The sequence below is a fragment of the Amblyraja radiata genome, chromosome 30 (assembly GCF_010909765.2).
Source record: "Amblyraja radiata isolate CabotCenter1 chromosome 30, sAmbRad1.1.pri, whole genome shotgun sequence".
Lineage (NCBI taxonomy): Eukaryota > Metazoa > Chordata > Chondrichthyes > Rajiformes > Rajidae > Amblyraja > Amblyraja radiata.
The window spans coordinates 19,651,862-19,672,772 of record NC_045985.1 but is presented as its reverse complement, the minus strand read 5'-3'; the positions used below and the strand labels follow the sequence as shown (position 1 = coordinate 19,672,772).

At 44.2% G+C, this 20,911-nt stretch overlaps 2 long non-coding RNA genes across 2 annotated transcripts; one reads left to right on the top strand and one right to left on the bottom strand.

Moving 5' to 3' along the window:
• The first annotated feature begins 516 nt into the window (after nt 1-516).
• LOC116990170 lies at nt 517-1,349 on the top strand. Its single transcript, XR_004416453.1, has 3 exons — nt 517-544; nt 682-686; nt 1,223-1,349. It is a non-coding gene; the product is annotated as an uncharacterized LOC116990170 (long non-coding RNA).
• A 3,312-nt stretch (nt 1,350-4,661) lies between these two features.
• On the bottom strand, nt 4,662-20,303 carry LOC116989991. The gene is made up of 3 exons (XR_004416375.1): nt 20,291-20,303; nt 15,296-15,300; nt 4,662-4,767 (listed from the first exon to the last, which is right to left on the bottom strand). It is a non-coding gene; the product is annotated as an uncharacterized LOC116989991 (long non-coding RNA).
• Nucleotides 20,304-20,911: the final 608 nt, after the last annotated feature.

The window sequence follows — 20,911 nt, the reverse complement described above, 5'->3', positions numbered from 1 at the left end:
GAGTCTCCCACCAGTGGAAACATCCTCCCCACATTCACCCGATCTCGCCTTTCATTATCGCATTCAGTTCAGTTGAGTTTAGTTCATTAGCACGTGTGCCGAGGTACAGTGAAAAGCGTTTGTTGCGTGCTAAGAATTGAGAGGAAATACAGTCAGTGTACACATACATGATGAGGGTATAACGTTCAGTGCAAGGTAAAGTCCATCAAGTTCCGATCACACATAGTGCGCGTGCGCCAATGAGATAGAAAGTAGTTCAGGACCTCTGAAATTCTAGTTAAATGTATTGCCAGAAACTGTAGATGCAGTTCCCTGCGTCTCTATCCCATTTCCCCCTTGCTCCTCGCTGTTCTGTGTTTCCTTACAGCCAACTTGATGTCCTTAGTGATCCTGTTTCGAGGAAAGTGCGGTCTCTCCAAAGACATCACCTGCTACATGATTGCCATGGCGATGGGTGATCTCATGGTGCTGGTCTTCAACGTCATGGTCAGCCAGATAGTCAGGTAGGTACTGGATACCTGCTCCAACCTCATCTACTGCATGTGTAGCAAGGGAACTGCAGATGCTGGCTTACGCCGAAGATAGACACCAAATGCTGGAGTAACTCAGCGGGACAGGCAGCATCTGCGGATAGAAAGAATGGGTGACGTTTCGCGTCGAGAGCCTTCTTCAGACTGAGAGTCTGTGTAGGGGGACACGTAGAGATATGAAAAGGTAAGGTGTGAAAAAGAGACATCAAATGGGACGTTGTTGCCAAACAATACGATAGAACATTACTAATCCCAGGAGGGAAATTGATCTGCCAGCAGTCATAAAAAATACAAGATACATGACATTAAATTGACGAATGGAAAGGATTGGGGATGTGCAATGATTTGGGAAGGTGGGTGGGGGGTGAAGTGGTATTCTGATCAAGGGAAAAGTAGAATAGACCACTGTTAGCTCGGGGAAGTGGATAACGAAGCTAAGAGAGATACATATTTAATCAGTCAGACTGATCGGGGAATTAGGATGGGGAGGGATGGAAGGAGAGGAAAAGCAAAGGTCACTTGAAGTTGGAGAAGTCAAGATGGGGTGTGAGCTACCCAAGCGAAACATGAGGTGATGTTGCTCCAATTTACGCTGGGCCTCACTCTGACAATGGAGGAGGCCCCTGACAGAATGGGTAGGTGTGAGAATGGGAGGAGGAGTTAAAGTGTTTGGCCACCGGGAGTTATCCCAGTTCCCGATGTGGCCTCCTGTACATCGGCAAGACAATGTGTAGACTGGGCGACCATTTCGCCAAACACTTGAGCTCGGTCCGCCAAGACCTGCTGGATCTCCCGGTTTTTAACCATTCCCTTCCCGTTCCCACACTGACCTTTTTTTATCCTGGGCCTCCTCCACTGCCAGAGTGAGGCTCTGGAGGAACTGAACAGCATCTTACAACCCAACGGTATGAACATTGAATACTCCGATTTTAGGTAACCTTTCACCAACCTCCCCCAAAACCCATTCAATTCTACCCCACACCACCCCCCTCTCTTCCCACGCCCCCCCCCCCCCCGCTCCCCCCCGCTCCCCACACAGCACGAAAGACCTGGGTTCGACTCTGTCCTTGGTGTGCCTGTGTGTAGTTTGTACGTTCTGCCTGTGACTGCGTGGGTTTTACCGGGGTGCTCCGGATTCCTCCCACACTCCAAAGACGTGTTGGCTTGTAGGTTAATTGGGTGCTGTACCATCCCCCCCCCCCCCCCTCCCCCGGTGTGTTTGCAAAAGTGGGAGGAAACCGGAGCACCCGGAGAAAACCCACGCAGTCACGGGGAGAACGGCCAATCTCCGGCCAGACAGCGCCCGCAGTCAGGATCGAACCGGGGTCTCTGGCACTCTGAGGCAGCAACTCTACCGTTGCGCCACCGTGCCGACCCGCTGCGTTAATCCAGCTTTTTGTGTCTAACTTTCCTCCATTTGATGCCTGGCCCGCTGAGTTACTCCAGCGTTTTTGTATCAATTTTCCCCTCCAGAGCCGCTGACTAACCCCCGGCGTTTCTTGTTATTTCAGGTACCACTTCCCCGGGTCTCCGCTCCGCTACACGCCCGTGTGCCGGCTCAGTTCCTATCTGCAAGGCTTCAGTTTCCAGCTCAGTACCTGGTTCACCGTATCCTTCACGTGTGACCGTTTCGTGGCTATCTGTTGCCAGAAGCTGAGGCGCACGTATTGCACCGAGAGAACCGCGGCCGTGGTGCTAGCTGCGGTAGGAATGGTCAGCGTGTTGACCAACGCGCCCTTGCCGCTCCGGTACCGGCCCTGTTACACCGTTCACCGTGAGGCCTACGGTTGCTGCCCTGTGCCGGGTCACTTGGAATCCCCTCTGTGGTCCGCCCATCGCTGGGCCTCCAACCTGCTCAACACCTTCCTCCCCATCCCAGCCTTGCTGCTGCTGAATTCGCTGACCGCCAGATACATCCTGGGGGCCAGCAGGGCCCGGCTGGCCTTGAAGGGCCCTAGCCAGGTGGGCGGGGAAGACGACCCCGAGGTCAGGAGCCGCAGGGCGTCGGTCGCCCTGCTCTTCGCCGTCTCCGGGAGCTTCGTGGCGCTGGCCGTTCCCATCACGGTGATCCACGCCTGGGTCGGGGTGAGCGAGACGGTGATGTTCCGCGGGCCCCGCTCGCTGTACGCGGCCGTGCAAGTCGCGATGCTGCTGAAGTGCCTCGGTTCCTGCACAAACACCTGTGTGTACGCGCTCACCCAGAGCAGGTTCAGAGCGCAGATGATCGCCCTGCTCACATCCCCCTGCGCTGGTCTGTGCATAGGTGTGAAGGTGAGGGGAAAAGATTCACGAGGAACCTGAGGGGTACCCTTCAGCCAAACTTGCTCACAATGGCAACCATGCTCCATCTACGCTAATCCCACCTGCCTACATTTGACCCATATCCCTCCAAACATGTCATATCCAAAATGCAGGAGCAACTCAGCGGGTGAGGCAGCATCTATGGAGCGAAGGAAATAGGCAACGTTTCGGACTGATGTGAGGATGGTGGGGGAGGGGGGGGGGGGAGAAGAAAGGAAGAAGTGGAGCCAGTGCTGAGGGAGAGCTGAGAAGCGGAGGAGAAAGTAAGGACCACCTGAAATTGGAGAAGTCAATGTTCATGCCGCTGGGGTGTAAACTGCCCAAGCGAAATATGAGGTGCTGCTCCTCCAATTTACGGTGGTCCTCACCATGGCCATGGAGGAGGCCCAGGCCAGAAAGGTCGGATTGGGAATGGGTGGGGGAGTTGAAGTGCTGAGCCAACGGGAGATCAGGTTGGTTATTGCGGACCGAGCGGAGGTGTTGGGCGAAGCGATCGCCAAGCCTGCGCTTGGTCTCACCGATGTAGAGCAGCTGACACCTAGAGCAGCGGATGCAATAGATGTGGTTGGAGGAGGTGCAGGTGAACCTCTGCCTCACCTGGAAAGACTGCTTGGGTCCTTGAATGGAGTCAAGGGGGGAGAAATGCCTACTTTGAAGAAGTTATCCTCCTCAAGGTATGTCATATCCATGTACTTGTCTCAATATTTATTGAACGTTGTGATAATGTCCTGTACTTAGAACTCGGAACTTAACACTGGAACACAATGTCCGTGCCGCAATGTCCGTGCCAAACGCGATGGCAAGATCAGCTAATCTCTATGTGACCGCGTGGGTTTCCTCTCGGTGCTACATGTCCTTCCACATCCTATGTATTTTGTAGGATAAGTGGACTCTCCAAATTGCCCATTAGAGTATAAGGATTTCTCCCCTCTCCCCTCTTCTCCCCTCTCCCGTCTCCCATCGTGCAAACGGTATAGAAATATGGAAACGCACACCTCCAGTTTCAGGGATGGTTTTCCTCCCAGTTGTTATCAAGAAACTGAAGCATCCTACCACAACCAGTGAGCTGTGCTGAACTACTACCCACCTCATTGGTGACCCTCGGACTATTTTTTTTATCGGAATTTATTGGATTAACCTTGCACGAACGTTATTCCCTTATCATGTATCTGTACACTGTGGACGGCTCGAGTGTAATCATGTATTGTCTTTCCGCTGACTGGGTAGCACACAACAAAAAGTGTTCACTGTTCCTCCGTACTCGTGACCACGAACAAAACTAAATTATTCCTACTGTGTGCTTCGACTAGGGAGACAGATAGACTCTTTTATTGGTCCAGATTTTTAAAAACAACATTGATTGGTAAGTTAGAGAAAAGTTGGTCATGTCCTGTAGTCAATAAAGAGTAACAATTGGTATGACGTTTCACACAATGCATGACATCTCCCACGAGTTAAAACAAGATCAAGATATGTGTAGGAAAGAACGGCAGGCGATGATTTAAATCAAAAAAAGACACAAAAAGCTGGAGTAATCGATCAAATAGTAAGCTATTTGATATTCGATCATAGCTGATGTATTTTTCCCTCTCTGCCCCGTTCTCCTGACTTCGACTTTAGAAATAGCCTCTCTCTTGGACACAGCCGTCTGTGGCAATGGATTCACCACTCTCTGTCTAAAGAAATTCTTCCTCATCTCTATAATAAATGTACCGCCTTCGATTATGAGGCATTGCCTTCTGGATCTCGTCTTTCCAATGGTTGTAAACAACCCTTCCACGTTTAGTTTCTCTGTGCCTTTCAATGTGCGGTTGAATCGTATATATTTACCCTCATATCCTTCTAAACTCCAGCGAGTAAAAGCCCAGGGCCACGAAACTCTCCTCATATGTCAACCCAATCATCCCAGGGATAATTCTCGTAACCCTCCTCTGGACTTTCTTCCAATCGAGCGCATTGTCCGACCTCAGATATGGAGCCTACAACAGCTGACGATATTTCAAAGGTGGCCTCACCAGCGCCTTAGCACTCCGGAGAATTGCATTCTGTATTTTAAATTTTAATCCCCTAGAAATGAATGCTGGCTTTGCATTTCCCGCCCTTACCACCGACTCAACCTGTAAATTAATTGTGGGAATCCTGCTCATCCAAGTTTCATTGCACCTCCAATTTCCGAACCGTCTCCGTGTTTAGAAAGTAGTCTGTGCCTTTATTGCGTATAGAAAAGTGCGCGACCATGCACTTGGCCTCGGTGGGAAGTGGTAACAGGGGGGGGGGGGGGGGGGGGGGGTAGAAAGGGAGCGCGTGAGACGGGAGAGTGGCAGGGTGACGTGAAAAACGGGGAGGGACGGGGCAGGGAGAGGGATGGGCGGGTTGAGAGGTAAATGTACTGAGGGAGAGAGAACATTGCAGGAAAGAGAAGGAAAAATGGCGAGTACACCAAAAAGGAAAGAGTGATGTGTGTGTGTGTGTGGGGGGGGGGGGGGGGGGGGGGGGGGGGTAGGGAGAGTTATTGAATCTAAGAACAGCAAAATAAAACTCGAAACTGACGCGGTAAAAGAGGGAGAAAAGTATAACGTAAAAGTATAAAAGTATAAATATAACGTTGCTGCCCGGGGTAAAATGAAGCCGATTCAAGTGGGGAACCGGGAAGAAGAACGAAGGGAGGAGTGTGTCAAAGTGAAAGTGTCGAGAAAAGGAAAGAGAAAGTTTCAAGGTTCAATGTTTCGTGATTCAGTGAAATTTGAGTTACCATGCAGCCATACCAAGTGAAACGCAACAAAAGAAGATAGGCACAATATGCGGGATTAACGCAGCGGGACAGGCAGCGTCTCTGGAGAGAAGAGATGGGTGACGATTCGGGACGAAACCTTTCTTCAGACTGAACTAAATCATTGCTTCATCTGTTTGTTTAAAGTACCATAACTAATGCTAGTCATTTGGCAACGTGATTGTCCCACTGGAGATTTTCCTGGGGTACAAATAAGGATTGGAATGAAGTGTCTTGATCAGACCGTGTATCTACGGCATCCAATCGCTCGGGAAGATGGTTCGGCCAATCCTGGGCGAAATTAGATTGATTTACTATCCAATTCTCGTGGCGTTTGGCGTTCCAGGTGAGTCCTTGTTACCGCTTGTCATTGGGACTTGATGTTTTCAAATTTCACCACCCGATTTCATTCGCGGTTTGTTTTGTCAGCGTTGTGGCCGTGATTATTGGCATCGTGTGCTCAACCTTACTGCACGATTCTTAAGACAATTGTGGTTCCTCTCCCATTACAACAGTCAAGAATTTCAGACACTTTAATCGGAGTTTCAGTGTATAGGGGGATAGGAACATAAAAACATCCAAACTTAGAACATAGAAAAAAAGGTGCAGGAATAGGCCATTCGGCCCTTCGACACAGTACCGCCATTCAATATGATCATGGTTGATCATCTAAAAACATTACCCCGTTCCCGCTTTCTCCACATATCCCTTGATTCCTTTAACCCAAAGAGCTAAATCCTTTTAAAAATATATATTTTTATTAGAAGTGATGTACAATAATATAAGACATAAATAACATATTACATTTCATGTACAACTTCTTATTTTATATTTCATAGTAGAAAAAAAGTGTAAGAAAAGCAAGAAATATATAGAGAATATTATATAGCTCGAAAAAGAAAAGAAGGTGATGTGAAATAAGCAAAAAGAAAAAGAATAGAGGAGAGAAAAAGAGAAAAGGAAAAAAAGAGAAATGGAAAGGGATATGCCTCCTTCGTATCTTTACCCACCCCTCACCCGGTTCTGAAACAATTAGTTTCTAAGGTTGTGTTGCACCACATGCTTGTAATAAGTCGATAAAGGGAGACCAAATCTTTAAGAATTGATCTGATTTGCCTGATAGGACGAATCTCATATCTTCAAGGTGTAACATTTCCGACATGTTTGAAATCCACATTTTGAGCGTCGGTGTGGGTGCATTTTTCCAGAATTTAAGTATGTTTTTTTTGCCGTTATTAAGCCATAATTAAGTAGACACCCAAAGAGCTAAATCTAACTCTCTCTTGAAAACATCCAGTGAATTGGCCTCCACTGCCTTCTGCGGCAGAGAATTTCACAGATTCACAACTCCCCGGGTGAAATTTGTTTTCCTCATCTCAGCCCTAAATGGCCTACCCTTTATTGTTAAACTGTGACCCGGACTCTCGGATTTCGCTTTGTGTTGAAAATTAAAAGAAATCCTCTGGCTGTCGTTTGCTCCCGCTCTGGCCCTGGCGAGGAGGCGGGAATCAATATGTATCTGTATCCGAGCAGTGAAAGGCCTGGATAGAGTGCATGTGCAGAGGATGATTCCACTAGTGGGAGAATCCAGGACTAGTCATATCCTCATACTTAAATGACGTTCCTCTAGAAAGAAGATGAGGAGGAATTTCTTCAGCCAGAGGGTGGTGAATCTGTGGAATTCTTTGCCACAGACGGCTGTGGAGGGCAAGTCAATGGATATTCTTAAAACAGAAACAGAGAAAAAATTAGATCTGAACCTGAAATATATGGCTATAATACTGATACAACAATTAATAAAATTTCTTTATATGCAGATGATGTTTTGATTTATATTACAAAACCGGAAATTAGTATTCCCAACCTGCTAAACATTATAACTAAGTTTGGTGCATTTTCTGGGTATAGGATTAATTGGGATAAAAGCGAGATTATGCCAATAACAGGAATAAATCTAAATACATTACAACAATACCCATTAAAAGTAGTTACAGACAAACTTAAATATTTAGGGATTAACGTAACTAAAACTCATAACTCATTAATAAAATCCAACTATCCTCAATTATTAGATAAACTTAGAAAAAATATTTTATATTGGAAAACACTTCCTATATCCATGATTGGTAGAATAAGTGCCATAAAGATGGTATTTCTACCACAGTTGTTATATTTGTTTCAGGCTATTCCTTTTTTTCTTCCGAAAACTTTTTTAAAAAAAATTGATAATATTGTTAATAGTTTTATTTGGGATTATAAAAATCACAGAATAAATAAAAAAAACATCTATGCAAAGCTAAGATAAATGGAGGATTAGCACTTCCAAACTTTTTATATTATTTTTGGGCTGTTCAGATTAAGATTATGAATTTCTGGTGGGTAAATATGGATCATGAACCGACATGGTTAAATATAGAAAAGGAAGACTGTCTACCTTTCAATGTAGGTTCAATCATTTTTGCACCAACGGAAGTACAAAAAAAAAATTATAAAGACAACCTAATAATATATAATAATAGACGTATTTGGAAATAAATAGTTAAGACTCTACATTTGGATAATCTCTCATTTAGATTACCAATTATGAATAACCCATCGTTTAAACCTGCTATATTAGATGGGGGGTTTAAACAATGGGATGATTTAGGAATTACAAGGATAGAACACCTTTATAGAAAAGGAAAATTTCTTTTATTCCAGGAGTTACAAGATATTTATGGATTGTCTCCACAACATTTGTTTAGGTATTTACAAATTAGAGATTATATTAAATCCAATACACAAGATTATAAAAATAAAGAAGCAGGATTGTTAGACGAATTGTTTAATTTATATCCAAATACAGAAAAATTAATAGCCTATATATATAACATCATTTTGGATAAGGAGAATCCAATAACGGAAATATATCGTCAAGCATGGGAAAATGAAATGGGATTGGCTATAACAAAAGAAAACTGGGAAGAAAGTCTACAACGAATACACCGGTGTTCATTAAACGCCAGACATATATTGATACAATTTAAAGTATTATATAGGTTACATTATTCGAAAACTAAATTAAATAGTATTTTTCCGAATCTCTCCGCTATTTGTGATAAGTGCAAGAAAGCAGAGGCAAATTTAACACATAGTTTCGTTACATGTCCTAAATTGAATTATTACTGGACAGAAAATTTTAAAGTTATTTCTGAAGTCATCAAAGTTAAATTGGACCCTAACCCAAAGCTAATAATATTTGGAATTCCGGATTTACATCTATCACTTACAGTAAATCAAAGAAATTTCTTTGATTACTGTTTGATAATTGGGAAAAAAATCATATTGAAATTTTGGAAGGGAACATTATCCCCCACAACCAAAATGTGGGCAACAGAGATGATGGAGACGTTACATCTGGAAAGAATTAGATTTGTCCTATTGGACAAGTATAATTCTTTTGAACAGATATGGTCTCCATATATACAGTATTTAGAGAAGTAGCTGTTCTTGGCAACACAGCTCGGCGTGCACCCTGCGGGATTTGGTGAGAATAATTCATTTTTATATTGGAATTAACATATATGTCTTTATTGATACTATCACTTGTAGTAGTGTTATTAACAATACATATTGTGGTTTTTCATTTTTTTTTTTTTTTTCGTTTCTCTTTTCTTTCTTATATATAATCAAATTATTATTTAATCACTCTCTTAATGATTTATAACTGTTCTATTATTTTTCTATCATTATTTCTAAAAAAAATAGTAGATAAGTATTACTAGTGTTTTACTTAATGCAAATTGAATTAATTTGATATAAAGTTGTTTGAAGCATTGTAATTGATTACCTTTAATAAAAAATATATATCGAAAAAAAATAGGAAAAAAAAAACAGAGATAGATAGGATCTTGATTAGTGCGGGTATCAGGGGTTATGGTGAGAAGGCAGGAGAATGGGGTTAGGAGTCACCAAGACGCTGTTTGGTGACTATGGACTACCTGCAGGTGTTATCGCGGGGATTATTGGTGGAGATTTGATTAAACTGCAGGGTTAATGGCGCGGTGAACAGGAAACCATGAACCAGGAACCGGGACTTCACCCCCTCTGATAATCTGAACTCGGTGATAGAAAACAATCGTTGAAAATTCCAACAAAATCGGCACATTAGGACCGCACGGTGGCGCAGCGGTAGAGTTGCTGCCTCACAGCGCCAGAGACCCGGGTTCGATGCTGACTACGGGTGCTATCTGTACGGAGTTCGTATATTTTCCCCGTGACCTGCGTGGGGTTTCTCCGACATCTTCGGTTTCACCCCACAATCCAAAGACGTACAGGTCTGTAGGTTAATTAACTTGGTGTAAATGTAAAATGTCTCCGATTAGAACGGACTCCGTGCGCCGAAGTTAATAGTTTCTGCGCTGTATCTCTAAACTAAACTAAACCATCTGTGAACAGTAATTCACTGACATTGAAGCTGCCGCCCTATTAAATATGTTCCCATCCGATAATACCAATATTGACCTCAGCAATTTTGAACGATAACCTTTGGGGGAACTTATGCTTTTCCATAATTAGTGTAAAGCTAAAAGAATTGTGGAAACTGGTTCATAAGTTTACAAGTTCATAAGCGATAGGAGTAGAATTTGGTCATCAGGTTCTCTCCGCCATTCAATCGTGGCTCTACCTCTAACCCAATTATTCTGCCTTCTCCCCACAACCACCGACACCCGTACAAATCACGAATCTATCTGTCTCTGCTTTAAAGATTTGTACCCGTGACGAGTAGAAACGTGTTCACATTCTCGCCCGGTGTATCTCAAATCTCACACCAACTGTTGACACAGTTGTCTGAAGTGTCTCTGTCTGTCTTTTGACTATTTGGGCAGCGATGGATGGACGGTACATTCTGTGTCAGTGTAAGTGTCCACACAAAATGTATCCGGCGGCATTAACCATATAACCATATAACCATATAACAATTACAGCACCGAAACAGGCCATCTCGGTCCTACAAGTCCGTGCCGAACAATTATTTTCCTCTAGTCTCATCTGCCTGCACTCAGACCATAACCCTCCATTCCTTTCCCATCCATATACCTATCCAATGTATTTTTAAATGATAAGAACGAACCTGCCTCCACCACTTCCACTGGAAGTTCATTCCACACAGCTACTACTCTCTGAGTAAAGAAGTTCCCCCTCATGTTGCCCCTAAACTTCAGTCCCTTAATTCTGAAGTCATGTCCTCTTGTTTGAATCTCCCCTACTCTCAATGGGAAAAGCTTATCCACGTCAACTCTGTCTATCCCTCTCATAATTTTAAAGACCTCTATCAAGTCCCCCCTTAACCTTCTGTGATCCAAAGAATAAAGACCTAACTTATTCAACCTTTCTCTGTAACTTAGTTGCTGCAACCCAGGCAACATTCTAGTAAATCTCCTCTGTACTCTCTCTGTTTTGTTGACATCCTTCCTATAATTGGGCGACCAAAATTGGGCGACCACTCTCAACTTATTCTCCCAAACCCCCATGTTGTCTCTTGATGTGTCCTTTACTCGCCTTCCTACTTGCCTTCTTTCTCCGATTGAAATAGTTTCTTTACCGCTGTAATGCCCCAGGCATCAAATGTCTCTCTAGAGAAGGGAAACCAGCCGAACCGGGAGACATGAAAAGAGAGAGTGTCACAGCATCTAAATGAAGTGGTGATGGTGAGAAAAGGGGATAGGAAGCGAGTAAAGAGCTTTGTTGGAAGTGAAGGTGTCTGTCCATTGTCTACTTGGGCAGCGAGGGATGGACATTGTAAGTAATCTTACTTTGCCGATTCCCACGAACATCTTCTGCAGCTGGTCAGGCGTGAGATGCCACGTGGCACATCCAAAACACCCTTTCGTTACCTTGTTCAATTCCAATCAAAATTAAATAAGGAATGGTATTATTTTTTCTTTATGATACCAACAGGGGGCGCTGACCTGTGCGCGGCTGCCCAGCCTGCAGCTGTCTGTCTTTTCATCTTTTTTTTATTTTTAGTTAGTTAAAGTGTTTTTGTTTCTGGAGTTCTAGACTTTTTTATGTGGGGGGTGGGGGGGGGGGGGGGGGAAGGGGGAAACTACCTTTCAGGGTCCCAACCTGGTCGGAGAGGCAGCTTTTCTCCGGGCTGCAGCTTCGACCCGTCCTCGCGGCCTACCAGCGGGCCTGGAGCGGCGTTTCCTGTCGGGCACTGCCCAGAACCACGGCTTCAGCAGCGGCACAGCGCTGGACCGCTATCGTGGAGCGGGCGATGCCTTGCCTGGGTCGCCGCGCTGGAGCTCCGGTGAGCTGAAGACCGCCGAGTAAAACATCGCGGAGCTGCGGGTTTGAGGAGCGACCAGCTGCGGGCGGCGGCGCCGAACTGTACACCGGGAGCCTGGGATCTCTAGATGAGATCGCCAGTTGTGGAGCTCCAACCGGCGCGGCCTTGTTGGCTTCGGAAGCCGCGGCCTCCAGTACGGAAGCGGCCGTTCCAGGGTTCCCAGCCCGCTGCGAGGATTCTCCCGACGCCGGTGCAACATCACCCGGCGAGAACGGCCAGGAACATCGGGCCTCCGTAGAGGCAACTGTGGAGGCCTCAATGAGCCCGACTATGGGTGAACTGGGGTTGGGGACTGGACATTCTGCCTTCCCTCATGGTGGGAGCCATTGTGGGGGGATGTTCTTTATGTTTAAATCTCTTATTAATGTTATGTCTGTATTCTTTCTTTATGTGCTGCATTGGCAAGAAGCATTTCACTACACCTAGGTGTATGTGACCAATAAATAACCTTTGAACCTTTTTTTTTTTAACCTTTGATCTCTATGCCCAACACTAATAGTAAGAAAGGGTATTAATATTTTCACTTATTAGTCATTTACAAAAATTTAGGCGTATATTTCCGGTTTTGGTTGGAACCCGTCCTTGAGCTGGCAAAAGAATACCCCCTCGTGCATGCGAGGGAATATTGGCCCAAACCCAACATTATAATCAGATAAGGAAGTTTGTTTTTTCTTACAGCAGCGAGTTCACTGTGTTCTGTGTGGAAGTTGTTCGCTAGATTTCATATTTCATCTTCTACCTTCCTCCTGTTTCTTGTAACTATCTAGATTCCCCACTTCACCCTCATATCCTCTCTGGTCCCACACAATGTTAGTATATTTATAAGTATTTAATAATACAAATATAGTTAATAAGGAATATGTATACATTTTGACACAATTTTTATCACTACAAAATGTTATGGTTCTTGGATTTCCTTTTCTTCGACGGTTTCGTCTGAGTGGTGCAGTTTACATCTGGTGGCGTGTACCCAATCGTGTTTTTCTTTTACTTTTACTACTGTTTGTGTTGTTAGCAGCAACAAATATGGTCTCTTCCATCTAGGAGAGAAGAATGATAGATGGACGGACGGACGGACGGACGGACGGACGGACGGACGGACGGACGGACAGACAGACAGACAGACAGACAGACAGACAGACAGACACTTTATTAATCCCCTCAGGGAAATTCAGAGTTTTTTGCAGCACACCAATAAAAGTAAGAGGACACATTAAAAAAGAATTGAACATAAAACAAAAACAACCCCCCACAATGGTTCCCACTGTGAGGGAACGCACAAAGTCCAGTCCTCTTCCCCTTGTTCACCCATGGTCGGGCCGATTGAGGCCTCCGCAGTCGCCGCAACGGCGGCCCGATGTTCAGGCCCTCCCGCCAGATGATGGGGCTTCGGCGTCGGGAGCACACTCTTCAGCGGCTGGGAGCGTCTGGAACGGCCGCTTGCAGCCAGAGACCGCGGCTCCCGAAGTCCACAGGCCGCGCTGGCCGGAGCTCCGACACTGGCGATCTCAGCGAGAGATCCCAGGCTCCGTGGTGTTCAGAGTCAGCGCCCGCCGCGGCTGGAAGCTCCGTAACGACAGCTCCGCGATGTTGGGAGTCGGCGGTCATGGCATTCCGGAGCCCACCGCACGGCGATCCCGAGCAAGGCATCGCCCGCTCCGCGATGGCGCCGCCACCGAAGCCCAAGTTCTGGCCAGTCCCGGCAGAAACTCAGCTCCAGACCCGGTGGTAGGCCACGAGGAAGGGGCGAAGATACGGCCCGGAGAAAAGCCGCATCTCCGACCAGATAGGGACCAGATCAGTTGTTATTAGTTTCCATTCTTTTAAAAAGAATTGTAACCTACACCCAACTTGTAAGTAGGATACATCTGATATGTTTCTTTCAGAACCAGAGCCACCTACCTCAGAGTTTACTGGTGTCACTTTTTGTACCTTGCCCCATGTGGAAATACCATGACCTCCACGTCCTGCGGTTGTATGTCCATATTTTGTATGTGAGTACGAGCGACTTGTCCCTTCGGTATGGATATTGCCTAGCTGTGCTGCCAAACATCGGTGGTTTCATTATCCCGATGGTTGTTGATTCTTCGTTGAGAACCTTTAGTTTTTTTGCACGCTCTTCTCCAAGAGTAAATTTGGCAATTGTATATTAGATGGTTTACAGAGCCCTGCAAACTTAGGATGTATGTTAGGTCCATTCACAGTTTTACAAATACAGTTATTTCAAAATGTGCATTACACATCATACCCATTACATCCTGTTGTGCCATTGTCACATTTCCTTCTTCCAGATCTTTGGCAAATGCCGTAATACTTGACCCAATCAATCTTAATACCCGCTGTAATCTCATTTCTTGAGCTCTTACTGCAATGCCCATATACTTCCACACTTCTTTGTTAACAGCTGGCACTCCTAGCAGAGCACAGTTCTGCGGGATTTCATATTTGTTCATAACTTCATCCATTGTTGTATCTTCTGATTGATGGGAAAGCAGGTAATTTATACTCTCTGCTATTTCCTCTGGAAGAGGTTGTCCCTTGTGTCTGGGACTATAGACCTTTTGGGCCAGCCCTGTCATTTTTCTTTTTTGCATTGGGTTCTGCCCCTCAACTGGTTCATTATCAGAGTATTCTGGATATTCCTCCTCATAATGGGTTTCACCTGGATATTCATCATCAGGTATTTCATGCGATGGCTCTATTATAGGCCAATGCTTTTTTTGTCCCTCTTTGGGTTTCATCAAGCTCTTCATTTGAGCTGTATATTGGCAGCCCACTTTTGGGTGCTGCTCCATATTCTGGGTCTCCTGTAGACCAACGCCTGTATTGTCTTTCAGACATTTCTGGTGCTGCCTCCCTGTCAGGTCAGCCCATATATTCATCTTTATCATCCGGCATTTCGGTCGCTGGCTCAAATCTGGGCCAACGTTTCCCAGAACCTCTTCTGGGTGTTCCATGCGGTTGCTCTTTAAGCCCGCGTCTTTTATACTCCGTCTGGAGTTTGTTTTACCCATGAGGAATTCCAGTTTATAAATTCTATAGTTCAGACTCCCCAGAGTCTTCTAGGCCTGTTATTTCTTTATGGCCTTGCTCCCTATGGGAGTTTCAACGGGACTTTTCCCCTCCCGTGTAAATAGTTATTTCTTTACAATCGACTTTTTAGTCGAGTGCCCGCTACTGTCAGACACTTTGTCTTATTGAGCGCTTACTGCGGTGCGCTTACTATCTTGCTCCCACCTTTCTCTATACATAAGACTTGCCTGTGTCCTCTGCACGCAATCTCCCGGAGAAAAGCAGCCTGAAAGTAAAAGTAGAAAATACTTACGTTCAGGTTTTCTTTCACTCAACGCTTAGAGGTTCCACACCTCCTACCGCGGTCACAGCGCAATGCGTCTGACGAGATGACGCGCGGTGCGCCTGGACGGCCTTCTTCACGTAGTCACTCACGTGACTCTGAAGTAAAATAAAACTGTTCCCTACAACACGGATTACACCAAAGATGATAGTGCGGATCAATCTTTGGAACGGATTACACCAAAGATACTAGAGGAGCATTGTCCGCTGCCTCCCTCAGGAGCGCCGACTGCGGGCAGCCGCTTGAGGTTCTCCCGGCCGGACAGAGAGCCTGGTGCCGGCTGGCCGCCTTCATCTGGTATCGGGGGGATCCGAGAATCAGTCCTGGATCAACTCGGGTGTGGAGCAAACGTCCTCTTCCCCCAAAGATACTAGAGGAGCCTCTAGTATCTTTGCTCTTCCCTGCGACCTGATGTAAGCGCAGATTGTATAGGGAGGTTTCACGGCAGTTGGGTGACGACCCATGACCTGTACTGTTGCTACGCTACGCCAACTGGAGTACACGCGATGAACTGCAGGTAGGCACTTACCATTGTTTCCAGTGTAGCGGGCCCGTTAAAACCCGCTGAAATTGTCAATTTTAGCGCTGTAAATAATTATGGAAATCGGGATATGCGTGAGAGACATTTAGCCTACTTCAGAATTCCAAAAGTGAGGAGAAATGATGGTAGATAGCAGGGAGCGCTGAAGGGACAACAACAGCCAGAGTGCTTAGTGAACATTGGCCGTTTGCTCACTGCATTTCATCAACTAAGGCATTATTTGTGTTTTTTCTTGATTCCTTTGGCATCTAAAACTTTCAGAAGTGATAAATCTGGCTCTAAATGTTAAAATCGCCCATGGTTCTCAAGTGGGTTTTTACATACAAAAGAAAACGCCTCTGAAGCAAAATTTACAGCCAGATTTATCACTTCTGAGACTTTTTAGATACCAAAGGAATCAAGAAAAACCACAAATAATGCCTTAGTTGATGAAATGCAGTGAGCAAACGCGATAATTCCCAATTTTTCAATTCCAATATCTGCACGGCCAATCTGTAGAAGGGTTTCGGCCCGAAACTTTACCTATTTCCTTCGCTCCATAGATGCTGCTGCACCCGCTGAGTTTCTCCAGCATTTTTGTGTACCTTCTGCACGGCCAATGTTCGCCAAGCACTTTAGCTGTTGTTGTCCCTTCAGCTCTGCTTCTCTTTACCTTCATTTCGCTTCACTTTTGGAATTCTGAAGTTGGGTACATGTCTCTCACACTTACCCCGACTTCCACAACTTTTTACAGCCCAAAAATTCAACATTTTGGCGGTTTTTAACAGGTAGGAAAGTACGCGTTTCTTGCATTAATAACCACATACCGGAAGATACGGGTGTCCTCCAGGTGGATTAGCGGCTCCGTGCGTCAAGCCCTATGACCCAGTGACCTTACGTGCAACCAAAGATTATAGAGGAGCTCCTCTATAATATTTGCGTGCAACCCACTTATTAAACACAACATCAAACAAACTCTGAACTATAACAGCCTTTGGACTTTATTCTTTATGTTTATGATGTGTGTGTGTGTATATATATATATAGGGACACACTGATCTGATCTGCATTTATGACTGCAATATCCTCTTGTGCTGCATCAATGCAAGAATTCCATTGTCCTATCTGGGACAAAACACTCTTGATTCTCAATAACCAAAAATCTGTTAACCTTCAATCTTCTTGACCTCACAGTAGTTCATTTTTACGACAGTTATAGAATCAAAAAATGCATTGATAGGAAGCCAAATAATGGCTGCTGTTTTTCTTGGATACATTTCCCGCCTTCAATCACTTCCGATCTCAAAGCAATTCAATGTTATGATTTTGCCTCCTTTTGCTCTGGTATTTATTTAATTCACATGCTTAATCAATGATGTTTTATATTAGTGTTTAATGTTCTTGTGTCATTCCTAACTGTCACTGTATGTCATGTTGTCACTTGTGGGCGGAGCACCAAGGCAAATTCCTTGTATGTGAATACTTGGCCAATAAACAAATTCATTCATTCATTCGTTTCTGGTCACGAATGAAGGCTTGGAGGCTTTGTATGTGCAGATGAGATTTATCAGAAAGAATGACGTCTCAATTAGAGGGCTCTGGGTATAAGAGAGGTTCGACCCACCGAGTCCGCTCAGACCAGCACACTGGCACTGTCCTGCACACACTGGGGACAATTCACAATTTTTTACCGAAGCCAATTAAACTAGAACTTAAACTACAAACCTGCACATCTTTGGAGTGGGGAGGAAACCGGAGCGCCCGGAGGAAACCCCACACAAGTCAAGGTGAGAATGCACAAACTCTGTACAGACAGCATCTGTAGTCAGATGGCACCTGGGTTTCTGGCGCTGTGAGGCCGTAACTTCTACTGCTGTGCCACCGTGCCGCCCTTACATCGTCCCGCTAACCCCCAGTACACATTTCTTCACATGTTTAATTAGCTCTGCAAAATAAATGAGTTTTGATTTAACATTGGAGCCTCCCTTTCAAGTGAAAAGCCTATTCATGCCTACAATATTCTGTTGTGTTGAAGCAAAACAAGAATTTCATGTCCGATCTGGGACACATGACAATAAACTCTCTTGACTTCTTGACTTTTATTTTCACATAAGGATAGGCTGCAATTGTTCAATCAAACTTAGCGTTAGTAGTTTTAATTAGTATTTTAAATTACATTGCCCACTTTCGACCCGGGTGTGATTTATGGTGCAGCCAGCAGTTGCTGAATAATTTTAAATATTTAATCAATAATTTTATATACCAAGTTCATAGTTATAAAATATATTGGAAAGTAGGCTGGGGCAAAGATCTTATAGCAGAGCAAGATAGACCACTCCCTCCGAAATCCAATGGCCTGACGTGTAGTACGTGACGGAACGTCATGGCTTGCCATTTCTTTATGCGACACCGACTTCCGGTATGCCACCCGCTGAGGTCCAAAGCAAAGATTATAGAGCTCATCTATAATCTTTGATCCAAAGCAAAGATCCTCGAGTATCTTGTTTCCTTGCGTAGTTCCCTTGCATTGTATTGTGCAGTTTCCCTTGTATTGCTTTAACACACACTGCACAAAATAAATTTCACGTATCTATATTTTATATATTTATATGAATGTGTGTTCTGTTGTGTGAGAGGCAAGTTAGAGATAATAAAGTTTATTTCATGGATCAGAAGCAACTTGATTTAAATAATCACTATTAATTCATTTGTCTGTAAGATGAGATATATAAACCATAAAGGCAATTATATATATAATTAATAGTAATAATAAATATGTGCATATATATATATTTATACAAATACATATATATAACACATACATATATACACACATACATATATACACATACATACACACGTATACACATACATATGCACACATACAAATGCACACGTACATATGGATACATTTATATGCATGCATACACACATATAAACATATATATATACATATATATATACACACATATAAATGCATATATACACATACATGCATATATACACATACATATATATTTATACATATGATAATTTTCCAACGATCAATAGATTTACGATCAGTTCCTGTGGATTGGAGGATAGCTAACGCTATCCCACTTTTCAAGAAAGGAGCGTGAGAGCAAACGGGGAATTTACAGACCGTTAGCCCGACTTTGGGGTGTGAAAGATTGCTGGAGTCAATTATTAAAGATGTAATAATGGGGCATTTGGATAGCAGTAAAAGGATTAGTCCAAGTCAACATGGATTTATGAAAGGGAAATCATGTTTGACTAATCTTCTGGATTTTTTTGCGCAAGGCTGGGTGTGGGGCCGCAACTGTTTACCATATATATTAATGATTTGGAAAAGGGAATTAGGAGCAAAACTAATGCATACATACCTACATATTTAAATTCATCTGATACGTTGGTCAAATAACATGGCACCTTCTTGCTTTTTTTGAGACATGGATTTTTTTAAATGTGAATGTCTCATAGCAACACATTTGTGGGTCAGCAGTATTTTGTACCAACCCCCACAATCTCAAATAATTCTAAATTGAACTTCTTAACAAGGAAAACAATTTTTTATTTACATCATTTTGTGTGGCTGTCAAGGTGGCTGTGTTGACTGTGTAATTATGAGACTGCCGGGCAGTATCACTGAATGGCGGTGGCTGTGTGTTTTAATGCAAGTGTGAAAAGGAGAGTAAATTTAAAGAGACAATGTGAGAACCGTCAGGGTTTCATCCAAGAACCAATTTAAAGGCAAGGTTCCATCAATTACAGTATTTTAATTGAAATCTTACTCTTAATATTCTTCCTAATTAGGCTTTTTGTGTTCCCTCTTGAACCTTGTGTCTCCCAGAGCCTCTGGGGAGGTTCTGGAGATACAATAATCCAATCTTGAGGCAAATAACCATCTTTAAACTGGCATTGCCTCTGCCTTTAATTCTACATTCTCCGAGGATGCTGGATGCCGCGACAATCTCTTGCAACAAGTACAGAAAGGCAGTCAACTGCAAAAAGATCAGAGAGGAAAGAGTATGAAAGGGAAAGGCTTTTCAGAATCAGAATCAGATTTATTTGCCAAGTATGTTTTGCAAATACGAGGAATTTCATTGGCCAGGCCAGTCATACAAGCAACAGCACTAAAAAACACATTTTAACACGGACAATCACCACAGTGACTCCTACCACATTCCTCACTGTGATGGAAGGCGAAATAAAGTTTAAAGTCCCTTCCTTTTGTTTCTTCCTCGGTCGGGGGCCTCAAGCCCCGTTCAAACTCCGTTAAATGGTGAACTCCTCTTGGTCTCCAGGCCTATAGTGCTGCACAAATCATTGCACCACATGCATCTATTTATTCCCTTTTCACATGGTTCATGCAGCTGGATATTAACTTGCCGACATGGAAAGAGATGCAGTGAGCATTCAATAGTTCAGACTTGTGGGAACTTCACTTGCCCCCCTGCAGGAACTATACATCAGGAGGTGCAACTCCAGAGCCAACAATATCATGAGAGAACCCTTCCACCCCTGCAACGGACTGTTCCAGCTGCTACGGTCAGGCAAATGCCTCCGTTGCCATACGGTGAGAATGGAGAGGTTGAGAAGGAGATTCTTCCCAGAGGCCATTCGGACGGTAAACGCCTATCTCACCAGGGACTAACTCTACTGAACGTTTTTCCTTCCATTATTTATTATGTAAAAGAATATGTGTGTTATGATTGTGTTTATAGTTGTTTGGTTGTTGTCTTTTGCACAAAAGTCCGCGAGCATTGCCACTTTCATTTCACTGCACATCTCGTATGTGTATGTGACAAATAAACTTGACTTGACTTGACTTCTGGGTGAATTAAGGGGCTGCTTGATGGGCTGAGGGTAATCGAGATTGGCTGATTGTCGTTCTTTTGGAAGAACTGATGGAAGTTCTTATGGAAAAGCTGATGAATTGACTACGGGATGAGCTGGTGGGCTCGAGGATTGCTGGATGAGTGTTCCAGAAACATAGAAAATAGGTGCAGGAGTAGGCCATTAGGCCCATTCGAGCCAGCACCGCCATTCAATGTGATCATGGCTGATCAGGCCCCAATCGATAACCCGTGCCTGCCTTCTCCCC